Source organism: Dasypus novemcinctus, chromosome 1, assembly GCF_030445035.2.
Source record: "Dasypus novemcinctus isolate mDasNov1 chromosome 1, mDasNov1.1.hap2, whole genome shotgun sequence".
NCBI lineage: Eukaryota > Metazoa > Chordata > Mammalia > Cingulata > Dasypodidae > Dasypus > Dasypus novemcinctus.
Genome location: NC_080673.1, coordinates 139,454,839 through 139,472,869, shown reverse-complemented (window position 1 = coordinate 139,472,869; position 18,031 = coordinate 139,454,839). Strand labels below are relative to the sequence as shown.

The window sequence follows — 18,031 nt, the reverse complement described above, 5'->3', positions numbered from 1 at the left end:
ATGTTTCTTAGTTAGTTAGATCTCCATCTGGACTGCTGCTGAGATAGTGGGTCCTGCCACCCTGGAGCCAATAAATGGGGTCTAATAATGACATTTGACAAAGCAGTTTTCACTTGATATAGGCTGAGAGTAATAAGTTCCATACAAAATTCAATTTACCTTAATACTTAGAAACTTGTTATAATACAAACATGCAATAGAAAATTAGAATTTTGATGATAGAGCAGAGGATTAGGTAACCATTTATATGTGAATCCTATGACAATTTGGTCGATATATATTGTCTTATTTTATATATTAATTGTAATACCAAACTATACATAGATTTTTAAGGCTTGCTAATTTTCTAAAAATTGAAAAAGTTATTGATTTCATTCATTCAGCTGTGCTTTTCAATATACTGCTCAAAGGAGAAAAATGCACAGAATATAATTTCATTTCTTTTAAATGCAAATAACCAATAATGTGAAATTTTATTATTCAGTTATAGAAATAAATTTCAGAGTAAATTAGTAAAAGAAAATTAGAATTTAGAAGTAATTATAAGGCATGTAAATTTAGGATAACTTTATAATGTAAAAATATGTTAAATATTTGAATTATTTCCATAAAGTAAATATAAACTTTCATAAATATTTCTTATTTTTAAAATGTTGAATCTTGCCTGCATAGAAAAATGTAAATATGTATATATAATAATTCAAAATGATATATCACATAAAATTATTTAATATCATGCATAATATATATTATTGATAATATAGATGTCTTCCACTTGCACCAATAATTCTGGCAAACATGTGAAAGAATATTCACACTGTTTTATTATTCTTAGAGAATGTGATTACTGGCAGGGGAAAATTCTATATGCACCTAAAACTTCACTGGTAATTTTAGGAGTGTTTCAACAGGACTGATTTCTTCAGGGACAGCACAATAATTAATGGAAACATCCAGACACATACAAAGTTTTTGAAACCTTAGATATTTGTAGATGGAAAACAACACAAGTTACAGACAATAAATTAGAAACTTGTACTTCCAACCCAACATCAGAAATTGTTAATACACCCTGGATCAATAAGAATTTAGGGAACTATACTTGTGCCTTAGTGCTCTCAGGACTTTTTTCAATTGACTTTATTTTTATTTTTAAAGAAGATTTAGACTATGTAAATGTTACATAAAAAAAGAGGATTCCCATATACCCCACCCCCACCTCCCCACACTTTCCCACTTTAACAAAAAACTTCATTAGTGTGGCACATTTGTTATAATTGATAAATATGATAAATACATACTGAAGCATTGCTACTAACCATGGACTGTAGTTCACATTACAGTTACACTCTGTCCCATGCAATTTTGTAGGTTATGACAAAATATATAATGACCTGTATCTGTCATAGCAAAGTCATACAGGACAATTCCAATGTTGTGAAAATGCCCCTGTATTGCACCTATTCTTCCCTCTGCCTCCCCTTAGAACCTCTGGTGGCATTGCCTTTATATTAATGATAAGAGTTCTTCCAGTGCTTGAATTATAATGTCTATAATAGAATAATAATTAGTTTACTTTAGTCCATTTTTCATTCCCCAATCTTGAGGATTTGGGGATGGTAATGCCCACTCTATTTCTGATTGAGAGAGGGCTTAGATCTCATACAGCAGATGGATGGGACTCTCCTGCTTGCAGTTGTAGACTCTCTCTGTTCCTTGGAATGGATGTTGTCCATCATCATCACCTTGTTAGTTGTCCTGGGTGAGTTCAATGAACTGGAGAGTACATGTTGTAACTCTGATCAGATTCAGGGCTCAAGTGGCACAAGAATGACCAAAGATTTAAGTTTCTGAGACATATATTTAACCAGTATAGTGGTAATTAAAGGTTCAAATAAAAGGGTGAGTAGAGCCAGGTGTAGAGAACCTATAAATGAGTCTAACTCTGTCATAGTGGGGAGCATAAATTCTAAAGCAATGCCCACTGACAGGGTGCCAAATTCCTGCGCCTGTCTGTCCTGTTTATGGTGTCTGGATGTCTCTAGATTCCTCAGGAGCCCTGTTGTTTGAGGCACTGTTTACTGTGGCAGTCAATGAGATCCTGCTGAGACATGTATTTTGTCATTACTTCTGAAATGACCTGAAATAGAATAGATGGAACATAAGGTATTTTTAGGACATTAGAATTGTTCTGCATGATCTTGCAATAATGGACACAGGACATTTTAAATTTTGTCAAAATCTATAAAGTATTTGGTCCAAAATGTAAACCATAATATAAACCATTGACCATGGTCAGTAGCAGTGCTTCAGTATGTGTACATCAATTGCAAAAAATGTACAATCTGCATGTAAAATGTTATTAATAGGGGAGAGTGGAAAAGGGAGAGGGCATTGGGTATATGGGAATGCCCTATATTTTCGATGTGACTTTTCTGTAACATAAAGCCTCTTTGAAAATAAAATGAAAAAACAATACACTGGGAAATAGATGGAAGAAACTGTCACTGTGCCTATAAGATAACAGTGATGAAAGACATAAAGTCTAAAAATTTTTAAATTTTATTTCAATATTTTAAAGTGTCTTTTGTATTTTATTTGCTATTTTTAAAAACTATTACTATTATTTCATTTTCTTATTAATGTCACTAGATTATTTTGCTGGCTTTGTTTTTGAGAGGTTTTTGGATCACAGAAGGGTAACTGTCAGGCAAGGATCAGAGGTGTGGGGTGTCAGTGATGGGGAGAAGTGTGCACCTAGACCATACCTTTAGGGCATATGAATATGTTCAGGTGTTCATGGGGTGTTGTTGTCTCAGTGGGTAGGGACCCACACAGTAACTGAAAGAATATTGAATTCCCATCCTGGAGAGTCCTGCTACATTCTCTAATAGAACGGCAAGAATCTCTAAGTACAAGTGCCTAGTAAAGGAAGAATGGCAAGAATCCAGTGAAAATAAGTATCTAATGAAGACAGACATACCAGTATTCCTGGTCCTTGATATTTATGATTGCACTTAGGTGACTATTCTTTTGAAATTGAAACTTAGCCTAATATTATATATTACTTAATATATAATACATATATTAGATATTAGATATTACCTAAGAGGATCCTGGAAGCCTCCTTGTTGCTCAAATGTGACCTCTCTCTAAGCCAAACTCAGCATATAAATGCATTTCCTTATCCCTGGTGTGGAACATGACTTCTGGGCATGAACTTCCCGGTCACTGAGGGATTATTACCAAAGGCTAACTAACAATGCATGTGGTAAAAGACCTTGACCAAAAGGGGAAAATATTAAATACAAATGAATTTTTATGGTTAAGAGATTTCTCATGACTTTTTAAAGAGACAATTTTGTATAAAGTATTTTCAAATGCAATATAAGAGCTAAAAAGGAGTGGAGACTTCCACTGCAACAAGGATATTACTTGGTAACAAAAAAGCCCCAATCACATTTTGGCCAATACACACACTCATACCCCACAAATCAAAATCTCAACTTTGTATATGTCTCATTTGTTCAAATATTTTTAGCAGAGTCTTTGTGAACTAGCTCTTTCACCACCAAGGTAACAGCCACTTTGCTCTGTAAATTATCTGATAGGCAGAAGCTTTATTACTCTTTAAGTTTCATGAGAAGTAATAAACAGGTAAAACCTGAGACCAAGAGCTATTCTTTCAGTTTTCTCACAACTTGTAAATCAATTAGTGGGCATAACAATTATTTTTAAATAAAATTTTCTTGAAGTACATAATTTATACATGACCATACATAAACAATAAGTACATAGCAAAAGTTGTGAATTTACAAAAGAAGCATTCGAAATGTTGTAGAATTTGAGAGAGGTTCAATTATTTGCGTATAGAGAGGCCAGGACTCAGGAATGATTTTGAGAAGGAAAAATGGTTTATTGACAGCCGGCTGGACTCAGGAGCTTCTTGTTGCAAACCTGAGCCCTGAACAAGACTTTCAAGTTCTTTTTATACAGAGAGGAAAGGCCAAATGGTCCTTTTGTTTCAGTTCTCAATAGGCTTGAATTAGCATATAATATATCTTCCACATCTTAGGTAAGCTTTTAGCATGGACTTCAGGCATTCTAGATAAGCTCTTTGTTTATTTGGTTTGCATTTCTCCTGAATACTTAAAAGTTTATAGACCTTGCCTGTTGTTAAACTGTTTCCTGGGACTGGAGTCCTTGCCGTGGTCACCAAGGGCAGGACTGCAGCCTTTTATTATCCCACGCCCACAAGTCACAGATAGTTTAAGTTATCTCTTAAGAGACAAAGAGCCTCCCACCCATAGCCCACATCAATATCATCATACAAGGTTCCCACACATCTCCCCATCACCAACACCTTGCATTGTTGTGAAACATTTGTTACAAATTATAAAAAAGCATCAAATATTACAATAACTATAGCCCATATCTTGTATATGGTGTATTTCCCCCAATCCACCTGATTATTAACACCCTATATGTAGCAATTTGATATTATTGATGAATTCCAAAAAGAAATTGGATTATGTTTGTAAACTGATCTTTTCCTCTGAGCATATTAGATTACATTGGATTCAGAGGTTTACTTGATTAAGTAATTAGGTAAACCTCTTGTGCCAGTAGGTCGTTGAGCCCCCACCCTTGGTGGGTGGGAACTCACAGAGAAAAGGCATGGCAAAAGACAGAGTTGGAGGGTTTTTGATGTTGGAGTTTTGATGTTGGAGTTTGATGCTGAAACCTTAATCTGGAGCCCCAGGGAGTAAGCTCACAGCGGAAACAGAAGCACACCCCAGGAAAAGAGAAACCTTGAGCCCAGGAAAAAAGAAGCCTGAGAAAGGAAGGAACCCAGGAAGCCTGAACCCTCACAAATGTAGGCAGCCATCTTGCTCCAACATGTGGAAATAAACTTGGATAAGGGAAGTAACTTATGCTTTATGACCTGGTATCTGTAAGCTCCTACCCCAAATAAATACCTTTATAAAAACCAACCGTTTCCTGGTATTTTGCATCAGCACCTTTTTGCCTGACTAAACACTATATTAGTAATATATATTTGTTTTTGTTTATAAGAGAACATTATCATATTTGTCCTGTTAATCATGGGCCATTTTCTACCACAGGATTCTTTGTGTTATATAGGTTCATATTTTGCACAGTCCATTCAAAGTGTACACTCAGTAGCTCTCACTTTCATCACAGTTGTGCTGTCATCACCTCCATCAATTTTAGAATGTTTTTATTACTCCAAAAGGAAAAATCCCATATCCCCTTGAGCCCCTCTGTTTTTTTTTCCCTTAGAATTGAAATAATATCTTCTTGCTATTGTTAGGATATTACAATTATTTTGCAACACAGTGCTAAATAAAAACAAAGACATATTCTAGCTATCTAGCTAGAATTATGTTTTTCTTTCTGAATTGGTTCATATGTTTTTAAAGTGACTGAATCTAGAAAATGAAGTTCTTTGGTTTGATTTGTTTGATTTTTGTACATGTGTGCTATTTTTTTCTTCCTCAGAATGCATTTTTAAAAATGAAAACTATCCATCAGGAAAAGAGACTCCGTTTACTACCTCCAAGGATGCGGTCTCACCATAGGGAGGGCAACAAGAACGTAACAATAACTGCCTCCAGGAACTCGGTCCTAGAGGAAACAAACCCATTCCATGGATTGCAGGTGCTGAGTTACCAACATGTGCACAAGTCACACAGCTTTGGATGGAAAATGTTTTATTCAGATAAAGAAAAAGAGCAAGTCAATTTCAATATCAGGCATAGGCTCCATATAGCCAGCAGACCTCAGTCTGTGACCAAGGCAGAAAGATGTGCTTCTCATGTGTGTGTATCTTAGAATAGGAACCCTGCTCCCTCCCCACCGCCAGGAACAGATTTACCACCTTTGGAGGAGTATGAGCCAGATGCCATGAAACGTACCCACTTTAATCAGAAAGTCTCCATTGAATATTTACACATGCTCAAGACCATAAGGGAAGGCACGATACAGCAGTCCCTTATCTATCAGGAGATTGTGGTTTATCTTGCCAGACTAACACATCTGGTCTTGAGCACAGGATGCATTTGATGGTTTCAGGGAAATGTCAACAGGCCAGGCTAGGACTGTCACTTACTTGAAATAATGATTTAACATTTTCACGTTTGATTTTGGAAAGCCAATCCCTTCTAACTATTACTTTTATTTTTTATCATATTTTCTACTACAATTAGGAAACGGTTATGTATACATCTGCATGTATAATCTATAATCAGTGTAGTAGTTGATATCTGGGACCAGAAGTCTCTCTTATCAGAAATGCATGAACATTTGTGCTTTTTTTTTTTCTTTTAGGTTTCCATGAAGAGGTTTCCTTTTCTATTTCCTGTTGTTATATTGCTCATTGCTTGAGCTATGCATTTTTTCCTCTGCCTCTCTTCATTCTAATTTGTCATGTTTATTTCCAAAATCATAAAGATTCAAAAATTATTATATTAGAAAAGTAACTGAGCAAGGAGAAAGTTGCCTGTGTCTTTCTGCAGAGAGTTGAAGCAATTTATTTGTAGGAGGCATAAACATTTTGAGTCCTAAGATTTTATTCCCTTCATTTAATTTTTTTTTTATTCTGTTTTGGGTTGTCCAAATAAAAATAGAAATGTATACATATGCAAATGTATACATAATATCCTCTGCATATTTTCTACTTATTTCAACTTATGGTAATAAGTACTGATATTTATCAGAGAGAGAGAGAGAGAGATAATAGTAAGGTAAATGTGGCAAAACTTTTAATGTTTGTGGATCTGGATATCTGGGCAGGGTGTGTGTACTGGAGTTCTCTATATGGGGTTTGTATTATTTTTGCAACTGTGCTTTAAGTTTGAAGTTATTCCAAATTAGAAAGATTTAAAAAGATACCGATGACACAAACTTCACTGACTACCATCAAATTTCTGCACCTGAGGAATACCTTCTATAATATTTTTATTTCCCCAGAGTTTTTACATGTTTATGTGTATAAGTATGTAACAAAATTTTCTAATTTTAGAGGTATTTAAATTCAAACACTATCATAGTCTATAAACAAGGTAAAACTATACATTTGAAAAATTGAAAGGGGGTTTTAACCACCAAAACAGAAAAATGAACATAATCGTTTTATGTTGAGTACCTGCAGAAGTTGGGGAAACAGCATAGATATCTTTATAATTAATGTACTTTGTATACAGTTTATCCCTAGGAAGGTTTTCTGGCAGTTGGCCTCTCCAGAAGGTTATCTGGATGTTAGAGTTCATAATGTTACAGTTGATGGTGTACAATTCAGTGGGACATTCTTCACCTTGTGTATGACCCAGTGTTCTTTGAAGACTATCATTTTAAACTCTCTTTTAAACACATATTCCATATGTGCTTTTAAACACAAATGCAGATATGAACCTATAATGTAGGACTAGATCCTAGCACACTGTTAAGCCTAAAACTGACACTTGATATATATATTTTAATTCAAGACACCATCTGAATATTTCTCAATTAAGAAGGGGTAATGCTTTGAAGATAAACTAGGCTGAACCTTAGAAATGTTTATATGAGCAAATATTTGCAGGGAATCCAAAGAAAAGAAAATACTTTCTGATCAGGACAGTATTTCCTACAAAGAAGCATTAATAAATACAATAGAAATTTATGTAAAAATCTTAGTTCAGCACTTTATCTACTTGACCGAACACTAGTAAGGGATCATTACGATATCAAGCTTAAAATCAAGATAAGGATATAAAGAAGAATAGTTGAAGTCAATCTGACTAGGATCAGTGATCTTGGTCAATTTTTCTAACATTTTAACATGTCACAATATTTTTGGTCTGATTTTCCAAAACTTAGAAGGGTGTTAAAAGTTAATTTTGGGGAGATGTGCAATATTGGTATTTTGTAGCTGTAGTTAAATCACTTTATACCTCTGCTTATTGTTATGTTTTTTCTAAGTGGGCTTAAAAATAATGTTCTACTAAAGAAAGATACTTTGATTCTGCCTCTAAGCTCATATGAGCACTATGTTATGAAAACTAATTAAGAAATTTTAATCTTGCATTCATAGGATAAAAAACTAAAGTAAAGCTAGAAGAAGAAAAAGACCTATAATAAGGAAAACAGTTCAGAGAACTTATTTCTCTGATGAAAAGAAGCCATACATTTATGGGATTGCTCATTCCTAATACTTCCATGGTGAAAAAGTCAGATTCCTTATCACATAAAGATGCTGAAAAGACAGAAACTGAAAACTTTCAGAAAAATTGCCTAGTGAGGGATATTAGGAAAATAAAATGAGAAAAGAATAAAAGGAAAGGAGGAAGGAAGGAAGGGAGAGAGGGAAGAAGAGTGAGAAGACAAAAACAAAGGTGGGGAGGGAAAAAGAAAGATGACCCAGAAAATTAGAGTATGTATCTGAAGAATACTGCTTTTAACTACTTGCTGCATTTATTAAAGAACAGACATAGTGCACAAAAGTCCTGTAACATCTAAGAATAAAGATCCACCTTTGATGAGTTTTGTTCATGTTTGGAGACAACCTGGGTTTGTTTATCCTTCCATTAACTTACTCATTATTTTTAAAATATTCTTTGGAATAGTCTATGCTTTAAATTATCTCCTCGTCACTGGGAATATTATTGTGGACAAAACAGAAATGAATTTTCTTTTCATGGAATTGTACAGCCTGTGAGCTAGAAATCTAGAATTTGATTAATCCCCAAACGACAGTGGTCACTGTTTAAAGCATAATGTATATTATGTTATGTTATGTGATATCATACATTATATTAATTTGTTTAGTTTGTGTCATGTTGTAATACATTATGTTATGCTATTATAATCTATATTACTAAATACTTTTAACTTTAACTAAGTGACCTAAAAAATACCTGCATTTTTCATAAATCATAAAACCTGAAATTCTAACTTTAGAATGTTTTAGATTAATCAATTTCTTTAGATACTTCATAAATTGTGTTTTTACAAATACTTTCTAAAATTTAAATCTCCTGGGAAGATATAAAGTTAAGTATTATATTTCACTGTGAGTAGAGATACCTAACAAGGAGTGGTTTAAAGAAATTAATGAGGAATCTATTCCTGACAAATCTGGAGATAGCAATCCAAAGGTGATAAAGTTTTCAGAATTATAATAATGTGCCCACCTCCTTTTTCCTTTCTCCTTTTGTCTCCTTAGGGCAGATTACAGAATAAAACAATGACACCTGCGCTCTGCAGTTTTACTCCTGGCAGAAGGAAGCAGAAGTATGAATGGCAAAGAGTCAATTCTACCAAATGTGCTCTCTTTTAAAAGCGCTTTCCCAGAAGCACATTTTACAACTTATTGGCTAGGACAGTGTCAAATGGTAATACTTAACTGCAAGGTAGGATAGCTGAGTTTCTTTTCCTTTTTAAGCTGGATGGATTTCCTCCAGAGAAATCAGAACAAAATCTGATTTCTCTGAGCCAAGAATGGATAGTGGATAACAGTTAAGCAATTAGCGAGTCTTTGCATAGCATAGAGAAGCAGCATCTTAGTTGTTATACCTGAGTGTTGATAGCTGGATTGGAGAAAGAATGCTATCTAAGGAAAATTATTTGCTAAAATATAGGAACCCAAAAATGCATTTTCTCCCAGTTTTTTCTGGGATTCTGTAGGGGCATCCATCTATCTAGCTATTTAGTTCTTATCATCTGTCTAGCTCCCTATCTATCTATCTATCTATCTATCTATCTATCTATCTATCTATCTATCTATCATCTATCCTGTATGTTTACATACACATATACATACATGTTTGATACATTCATTAATTGCATTAATTATCAAAAATCTGTTTTAGGATAAGCTTTGTGAACAGTATGCAGTCTATAGTTATCTTTGTCCTAAGCAGTCTGTAAAACTTGCTACACTGACTACAATGGTGCTCCGTTAATTTCCTGACGGCAAAGTGGAAAAAGAAGGAATACTTTCAAACCAATAGGACATATGTCTTTAAGCTTTACATAGCTGATTTTTGTTTACCAAAACAACTAATTGGGGAGCAAAATGAGAAAGATGTGAAAAGGATGAAAGAAAATATGGAGGGTGGTTATACTCTAATGTAGTTGAAAACAATGAAGATTTATTGCAGCTAATGCTTTGAGTCTCTTTACTGAGCAACATATTACTCATAAATAATCAAACACTTAGTGCAATATTGGTTACCATCATTTTAGTTAAAATATTCTAAAGGCTTATTAGATAGCAATCTTTTGAAAGCTACAGTCCCTAAAGACAACACATAACACTTGGTTTCAGAAAAAAGTCCAAGAGCAAATAGTCGTGATAAATTTGAAAACATATGGATCCATGGCAGATACTCAATTATCAGGAGATAGAACAATTTTTAAAAAACCTGAATATATGTACTACTGGAGTTTATTTTAATATTTGTAGTAAGATAAAAACTACTGAGTTTATACTTCATTTTTGAACTTTATTTTTTGAATTATTATTTTTTATTACATAGTTCAATAAATAAAATCTAATTTTTCTCATGGTATACTACCTCCTAAATGAATAAACTTTGATGTTTCTAGTAAAATCTGAAATCTACATATTCATTAATCTAATTTTTAAAGAAACACAATATTCAAGATATTTAAAGATGTTAATAATAGCATTAGGTTTGTTTTTTTCCTAGAAAGAATGAAACATTTATGAATTTCAAAATTATAGGTGGCAAAAACTCTGAAGAAGATATTTTACTTTTGCATACAACTAAAGATATTTTGGTTTTAGACAATATCAGAGCCTGAGGCAATGGAAGTCTCCTAAAGATCACAGTATCTTCTCTACTACAAACAGTGGGCATGATTTTTTTTTTGATTTACTAAAAGTAAAATTAATTCCTAATTATCTGATACCTATTTTCTTTTTCTTTTACAGTTCCCATCTAAAATAGAAAAAAAAAAATCCTTCCTCTTCATAAAAATCTATGGTTCATGGTTAACATTTGGCTTCCATGGATAAACAACAATTATAATGACAGCTTATAATGAGATATTTCCGTATACCAGATACCATTGTAAGCCCTTTACAGCTATTAAAAGACATTTAAGTCCCCAGCAAGTCTACAAGGTAGGTGTAATCATTGTACAATTATTATCCTTATATCACAGATGGGAAATAAATAAGACACCAAGATGTGAAGCGACTTAGCTGTGGTAACACAGGAATTAAGTAATGAAGATAGGCTTTGAATACTGGCAATATTTCTTAAGAACTTGGGCTCTTAGCCCATGTGCAATCCTGCCTTCTTAAAAGTCAAATCCAGTTCAATTCAGTACCTAGTCAGCATAATGTGCAAATCATTACTAGATAGCCTACTGAAGCTTCAAAACTGAGTAGAAAGTAAGTACCCTCAAAACTAACAATAAATTAGAAAGTATAAGAAGGTACACAAATAAGGACAAGCTAAGAGCGAAGAGGGAAAGTCCAGCTGATGAGCTATGTTGCAGCCATATTTAGAAAAAACATCATTAAGCCTGAGAAGTCGTACTAAATTTGTTAGAAGCAAATTTTGAGTAATAGAATTAGTTCTCAAAAGGGACACATAGGAATGAGTTCAAATCTCACCTGTGCCATTCCTTTGTGCTTTTAGAAATATTATTTAATCTCTCTGAATATCAGTTTATGACACTTTAGAAGGTATAATACGGATTAAGTTTAATGTATGAATATCTTCTCTTGGGAAAAGTTTTAAAAAATATATAAAAATCACTATATTTCAGCCATTTTTATCCATTATTTTACTTATGTTCCACAACATATGAGTTAAATATTATCTCTATTTTATACATGAGGAAGTTGAATCTTAAAGGAGTTAGTAAAAGTGCAGACAAATTTCAAGATTTATCCACTATACAGAAAATTCACAGTAGGCATTTCTTTCATGCTCTCCATTTCCTTATTTTAAAAGATTTTTTCTTTCTTCCAGGTCTAAAGTAGATAGTTTTTCTGCATAACCATATTAAACTATGATTTTTCTCTCCCTACACTCATCTCAGTAAAATAGCAATTAATATAATAAATAAAAAACAACTTATTCAATTTTTCCTCCCTATTAAAATGATTTATTCATTAAAATATATGCTTTTATTTGAGAATACTAAAGTTTGGTTCCACTATTATTCTTACAAATACTTTCTTTTTAAAAGTATTTATGAATTTATCAATTAAAGATTCAAATCTTGTTTTATGAACAAAATTATACCATCCTATCAATTACGAAATTTGGGGGGTGTGGAATGGTTACCTTATGCAGCCAGAATTCACAATTCAGCTGAGATTTCTACTACTGCTATATGATGCAACTTGATTGAACTACCATAAAAATAAAATTATCTCTGCTTTCCTTGGGGAATTTGGGTCTTACACTTCTCAGTTGAAGTGACAGGAAAGCCACTGCAAAGAAATTTACACAAAGATTTTTCTAAAAATTTTGCAAACCTATCAAGGTCATTGGTTCATTAACCAGCATTAAAGCATCAGATACTCTAATACTTTTGAAAACAGTAGCAAAGTTCCTGATAGTAATAGATTGGTGATTTTCCTTAGCTTGGACTTGGCAATCTGATTATTTCTACAGTCATATTAGTTTAATTGCCTCAAATAACACATGCATTTTTCTATTTGATTTACTTGTTCATGCCTCTTCATAACTAATAACCCTTCAGTTATCAAGCAAAAACAAAATAAAACAAAACATAATTTTCGAATTTGACAGGAGAAAAGAAAGAAAGCAAAGTGTGTTTCATTTTCTTGACCCTTTTCTTGGCTTGCTGTCTGACAATTAGAAATTTCTGCTAGCTTAAGTTTAGGTCTTGTTGTATGATACATAATGGGTTGGGGCTGGGGAAGTGGGAGTACAGGATTTGAAAGGACTCCAGAACTGGCTGGATTGATTTAAATTAGAAAATGCAATGAATCATTGGAGAAGACAAAGAATAAATATGAAGGGGAAAGGCCAGACCTGGCAGAGATGCAGTAGTAAGGGAGTTTGAGAAGAGAGGTAGGAAACAGTACCATAATGTCGTGGGTGGAACTTGGAAAGAAAGATGGATAAAGAATGTAATTTAAACATGTTTTAGGAGTTATGGTTGGGAATTCGCCTTTTGAGTTCTGTAAGATTATCAATAATGAATTATATCATTTTTCAAATCATTTTTTGGCATGCAAGACAGTGAGATGGGTTAGTTCAACAAATTGAAAAAAAAAAGGTCCATGTACATAATTTCTTACAAAAAGAAAAAAGAATCATTAAGAAATGCTTCTAGTGAATATCAGTGTAGCACTGTCGAAATGACAGGAAATATTTACCATATCAAGTATTAATACTTTGAAATTTGTAACATATTTACTTTTTATTGAGTCTTTCTCTCCTCTCTCCATATGTATTTTTACAAATAAATTTAATACTTGGGTATTGTTTTTTCTGTAAATATCTAAACTGTAATCTCACATCTATTTTTAAGAAAGTTTAGACACACTATAACAAGCCTGATGATTCCCAGCTCATATTCAGATTATATTGTCTCATTAGTCTGCTTATTGTTTGCCTTTTCTTTTATATTTATTATTTCTGGGAAATTCTGTTTAGAAATGACATCTTGACCTTCGCTTCAGGAAGAATGTGACAAGAAAAATGAAGTTTTTCTTTTGCATTCCCATATTCCTCATATCACCTTCTTTCCTTGTTTCATTTGCAATCCCTCTTCTACACTTTAGGACATGACTAAGGTGCTCTCTTTCTTCAACCCACTTAACACACATTCTACTCACAGATATCAAAAACATGTTCTGGTTCCCCAATATGGAGCAACCCCATTCCTCTCAGGTCCTCCTTCTCACTACTACAAAACGTTTGACATAACAAAAACAAACAAGTATAGGAAGACTCTAAAAGTTGAAGAGAAGGCCAATTGCCTAGGGATCTCTGGAATTGAAGGAGACATAGCAATGAGTCCTCTGAGTTTTCTTATTACCTTCCTTAGATCCCAGGCAAAGCACTGCATAAGCTTCCAAAATAGATCTGCCAGCAGGCACAGACCAAAAAAGCTACAAGTAAAGTTTGCTCCCTCTGGAAAAAGAATAGGAAAAGAAAGGGTAACAACAGAAAACCTGTTTGGCCGTTATCACCTTATATCAGTCAAACACCAGTGGGAAAAAAATACTAGTTTTGCAAGAAGTGACTGTTGATGGACACTAGGTAAAACATATGCATGATCACTGTATATTATTTTTTACAAAAGCAAATGAATCATCACCAAATAAATATGAAAATGTATTGTTTCAAGCTCTGTGGATATGCAGATTATAATATTATACCTAAGTGTTCTTGTATTTCAAAAGATATCTGAGCCAGAGAATTAAAGGATAAAATGCTCATGTAACTTTTCCCATCAACCAATAGGTCTTGAAGGGCCCTTTTTACAAGGAGCCAAATTGCTTCTGAGATCATATAATTAATTTGTTCATTCAATAAACTTTATATGAGTTTATACTATGTGGCAGGCCCCAGGAACACAGAGGTAACTATGTGATGGTTCTTATCTATCAAGCATGCATAACTTAGTGGTGAATCCAAGCATAAATCAAAATTGTCATGTACAGTGATAAATACAAGTGCACTTGAGGAGAACATAGCTATAAGAACCATGCAAAGCAGGGGCATACATTGGTAGCAGTTAATTTCATATGTAGGTTAAGTGACTCCACTTTGGCCAAAATAAGTGGTAGAGGAACAGCTTTTTTTAAGTTTATGTCACTCCCTAAGTTTTCATTCAGCAGACAAACCTGTATCATATATCGTTGTCTTGTAGCATTTTTACATGAAGCAGGCATTACTAATGACCTGCAGTCTGTACATTCTATAGCTATCTTCCTGCTCCACCTTTTGCCAAAGCTGCCTGGAAGTCTTTCAACTAAAAACTATTATTAGGGTATTGAAAAAATGTGAAGATACTAACAATGGAGATAATTATTGGAAATACTAAAGCAGACTTTGGAGACAATTAGATACTTATGTGCCTCAAATTCAGAAAATATTTGACTCATAGTTATATGAACAAAGATTTAGAAGTATGAGTAGCTGACTTGAAGTAACTCTATTCAAATAGTCTTAGGTTAAGCATCTTCAGAGAACTTGGATATTATTTCAGAGGATACAAAATAAAAAAACAAACTGGAAAACATAAAGATTACAGGAAAAAAACTGACACCTTCCTGTGCAGTTCTGTTGGAATGTGGACTTGCCATGAGGTGTTGAAGCCTTGTTTCACTGAGTCGGAGAGACGGGACCTAAATGGCGCAGCATGACTTTGCTCCAGCCTGGCTTAATTTTCCTACTCCACCATCATCAACAAAGTCGTCGCTGAATTTTGAAAAGCATTCTGAAATCTTTTCGTGGACAGAAAATCATTATGATGTGAATCGTCGACGACACAACTCCTCAGATGGTTTTGATTCTGGTATTGGGCGTCCTAATGGAGGTAATTTTGGAAGGAAAGAAAAAAATGGATGGCGTACACATGGAAGAAATGGCACTGAAAACATAAATCATCGAGGGGGATACCATAGTGGAAGTGTCCGTTCTCATAGCAGTATTTTCCATTCTGGCAAAAGCCAAGGACTGCATGAAAACAGCATACCTGACAATGAAACAGGGAGGAAAGAATACGAGAGAACACAAACAGTTTGAGGCTGAGGATTTTCCATCTTTAAATCCTGAATATGAGAGAGAACCAAATCAGAATAAATCTTTAGCTGCAGGTGTATGGGAATATCCTCCGAATCCTAAATCTAGAACTCCAAGAATGCTGGTCATGAAGAAAGGTAATGCAAAAGACTTACAGCTATCTGGATTCCCAGTAGTAGGAAATCTTCAGTCACAGCCAGTTAAGAACGGGACTGGTCCAAGTGTTTATAAAGGCATAGGCCCTAAACCTGCTGCTCCACCCACAAAACCTACACAATGGAAAAGCCAAACTAAAGAAAATAAAGTTGGGACTTCTTTCCTTCATGAGTCTACGTATGGTGTTGGCAACTTTAATGCTTTCAAATCAACTGCCAAGAATTTTAGTTCATCAACAAATTCAGTGAAAGAGTGTAACCTCTCAAATTCCTCTTCACCAGTTGACAAACTTAATCAGCAGCCTCGTCTAACCAAACTTACACGAAAGCGCACTGATTAGAAGAGCGAATTTTTGAAAACGTTGAAAAGGGACAGAGTAGAAGAGGAACACGAAGATGAAAGCCATGCTGGCTCAGAGAAGGATGACGACTCATTTAATTTGCATAACAGCAACAGCACTCATCAAGAGAGGGATATAAACCGAAACTTCGATGAAAGTGAAAGTCCTCAAGAGAATGGCAATGCTTCCGTGATTTCCCAACAGATCATTCGGTCTCCAACCTTTCCACAAACTGATGTTCTTTCAAGTTCACTTGAGGCAGAACACAGGTTGTTAAAGGAGATGGGCTGGCAGAGAGACAGTGAAAATGATGAAACATGTGCGCCCTTAACTGAGGATGAAATGAGAGAATTCCAAGTTATTAGTGAACAGTTACAGAAGAATGGTCTGAGAAAAAAATGGTATTTTGAAAAATGGCCTGATCTGTGACTTCAAGTTTGGACCCTGGAAAAACAGCACTTTCAAACCCACTATTGAGAATGATGATAGAGAGACCAGTAGCAGTGATACATCAGATGATGACGATCTGTGAAGGATTTCCTAACAGCTTTAGAAATTTTAGTGTGATACATCTCTCATACAGTTTGGGGGTGAATTGTAAAAATGAAGAACTATAATTTATGTAGTAAAATGCCTCATTAGAAGATGATTTTTTGGCGGGGACTTCAATATGAAGAAAACCAAGAATGTTGTTTTGGGTTGTGTTGAACATTATTTCTTTGTAAATGAATGATGTAGAAATGAGGACTTTGGTTGAACCAACATTGACTTTCTTCATCACTGCAGCATTTCTCTGACTAGCGATGTGACAATGTAACAAATGAGATTTTCTCATTTAATAATAAAAAATTGTGTAATGTTTTGCAGGAAAAAAAAAGAAAAAATGTGAAGATACTAACAATGGAGATAATTATTAGAAATACTAGAGCAGACTTTGGAGACAATTAGATACTTATGTGCCTCAAATTTAGAAAATATTTGATTCATAGTTTTGTGAACAAAGATTTAGAAGTTAGAAAACTAACATTAAAATACTCTTCCTAAATTTTGTAGCATTCAGGTATTTTCAGTTTTCATCATCTTTATGTATCCACTCTGTTCAAGCAAATTTTCCTCACTTCATTAACCTTTAGATATTTTGAATATTTGTCAAAAAAAAGAATAAAGAATAACTATTGTTTTTTCCCTGAAGACATACAGACTTGAGAATTTTTCTACATGAAACAATAAAACGGAGTTTTAAATAATCAATGCCACAGTCAATGTCAGAATTTCCTACGCCAGGTATTTAAAGCAATCTGTTATCATTTATAAGCACTGGTAAATAAATTGTATTTTATAAAGAGCTAGACATTAATATACAATTTTGGACATTATCAAAAAATAGATATTTAATATGTCCTACATTGCAAACTTTAATTAAGGTCCAAATAATATGAATGCTTTAAGGAAAAAAAATAAAATATGGAAAAGCTTATCACAACGATTACATTTTTGTGTTGAATTAATTGATGAAAATACTTTGTTGTTATCTGTGGTAGTCATCCTCCAAGCCACAGTGATCCCTGCCTCTTGGTATGTTATACAATGCTCTTATCCTTGTATGCTCCTCTCCAATATTAGACCAGTGTTAGTTGTTTGACTAATAGAATGTGGCAGAAGTGATAATATGTTTCTTCTAAGACTAAATTATAAAAAATAATGTGGCTCTGACTTGATTGCTCTATTATGGTCGCTCTAGGATTACTCTTAGAAAAGCCAGTTG

The 18,031-nt window shown here is 33.8% G+C and overlaps 1 pseudogene; it reads left to right on the top strand.

Annotated features, from left to right (window-relative positions):
- Positions 1-15,190: 15,190 nt before the first annotated feature.
- On the top strand, positions 15,191-17,153 carry LOC101433646 (vasculin pseudogene; annotated as a pseudogene).
- Positions 17,154-18,031: the final 878 nt, after the last annotated feature.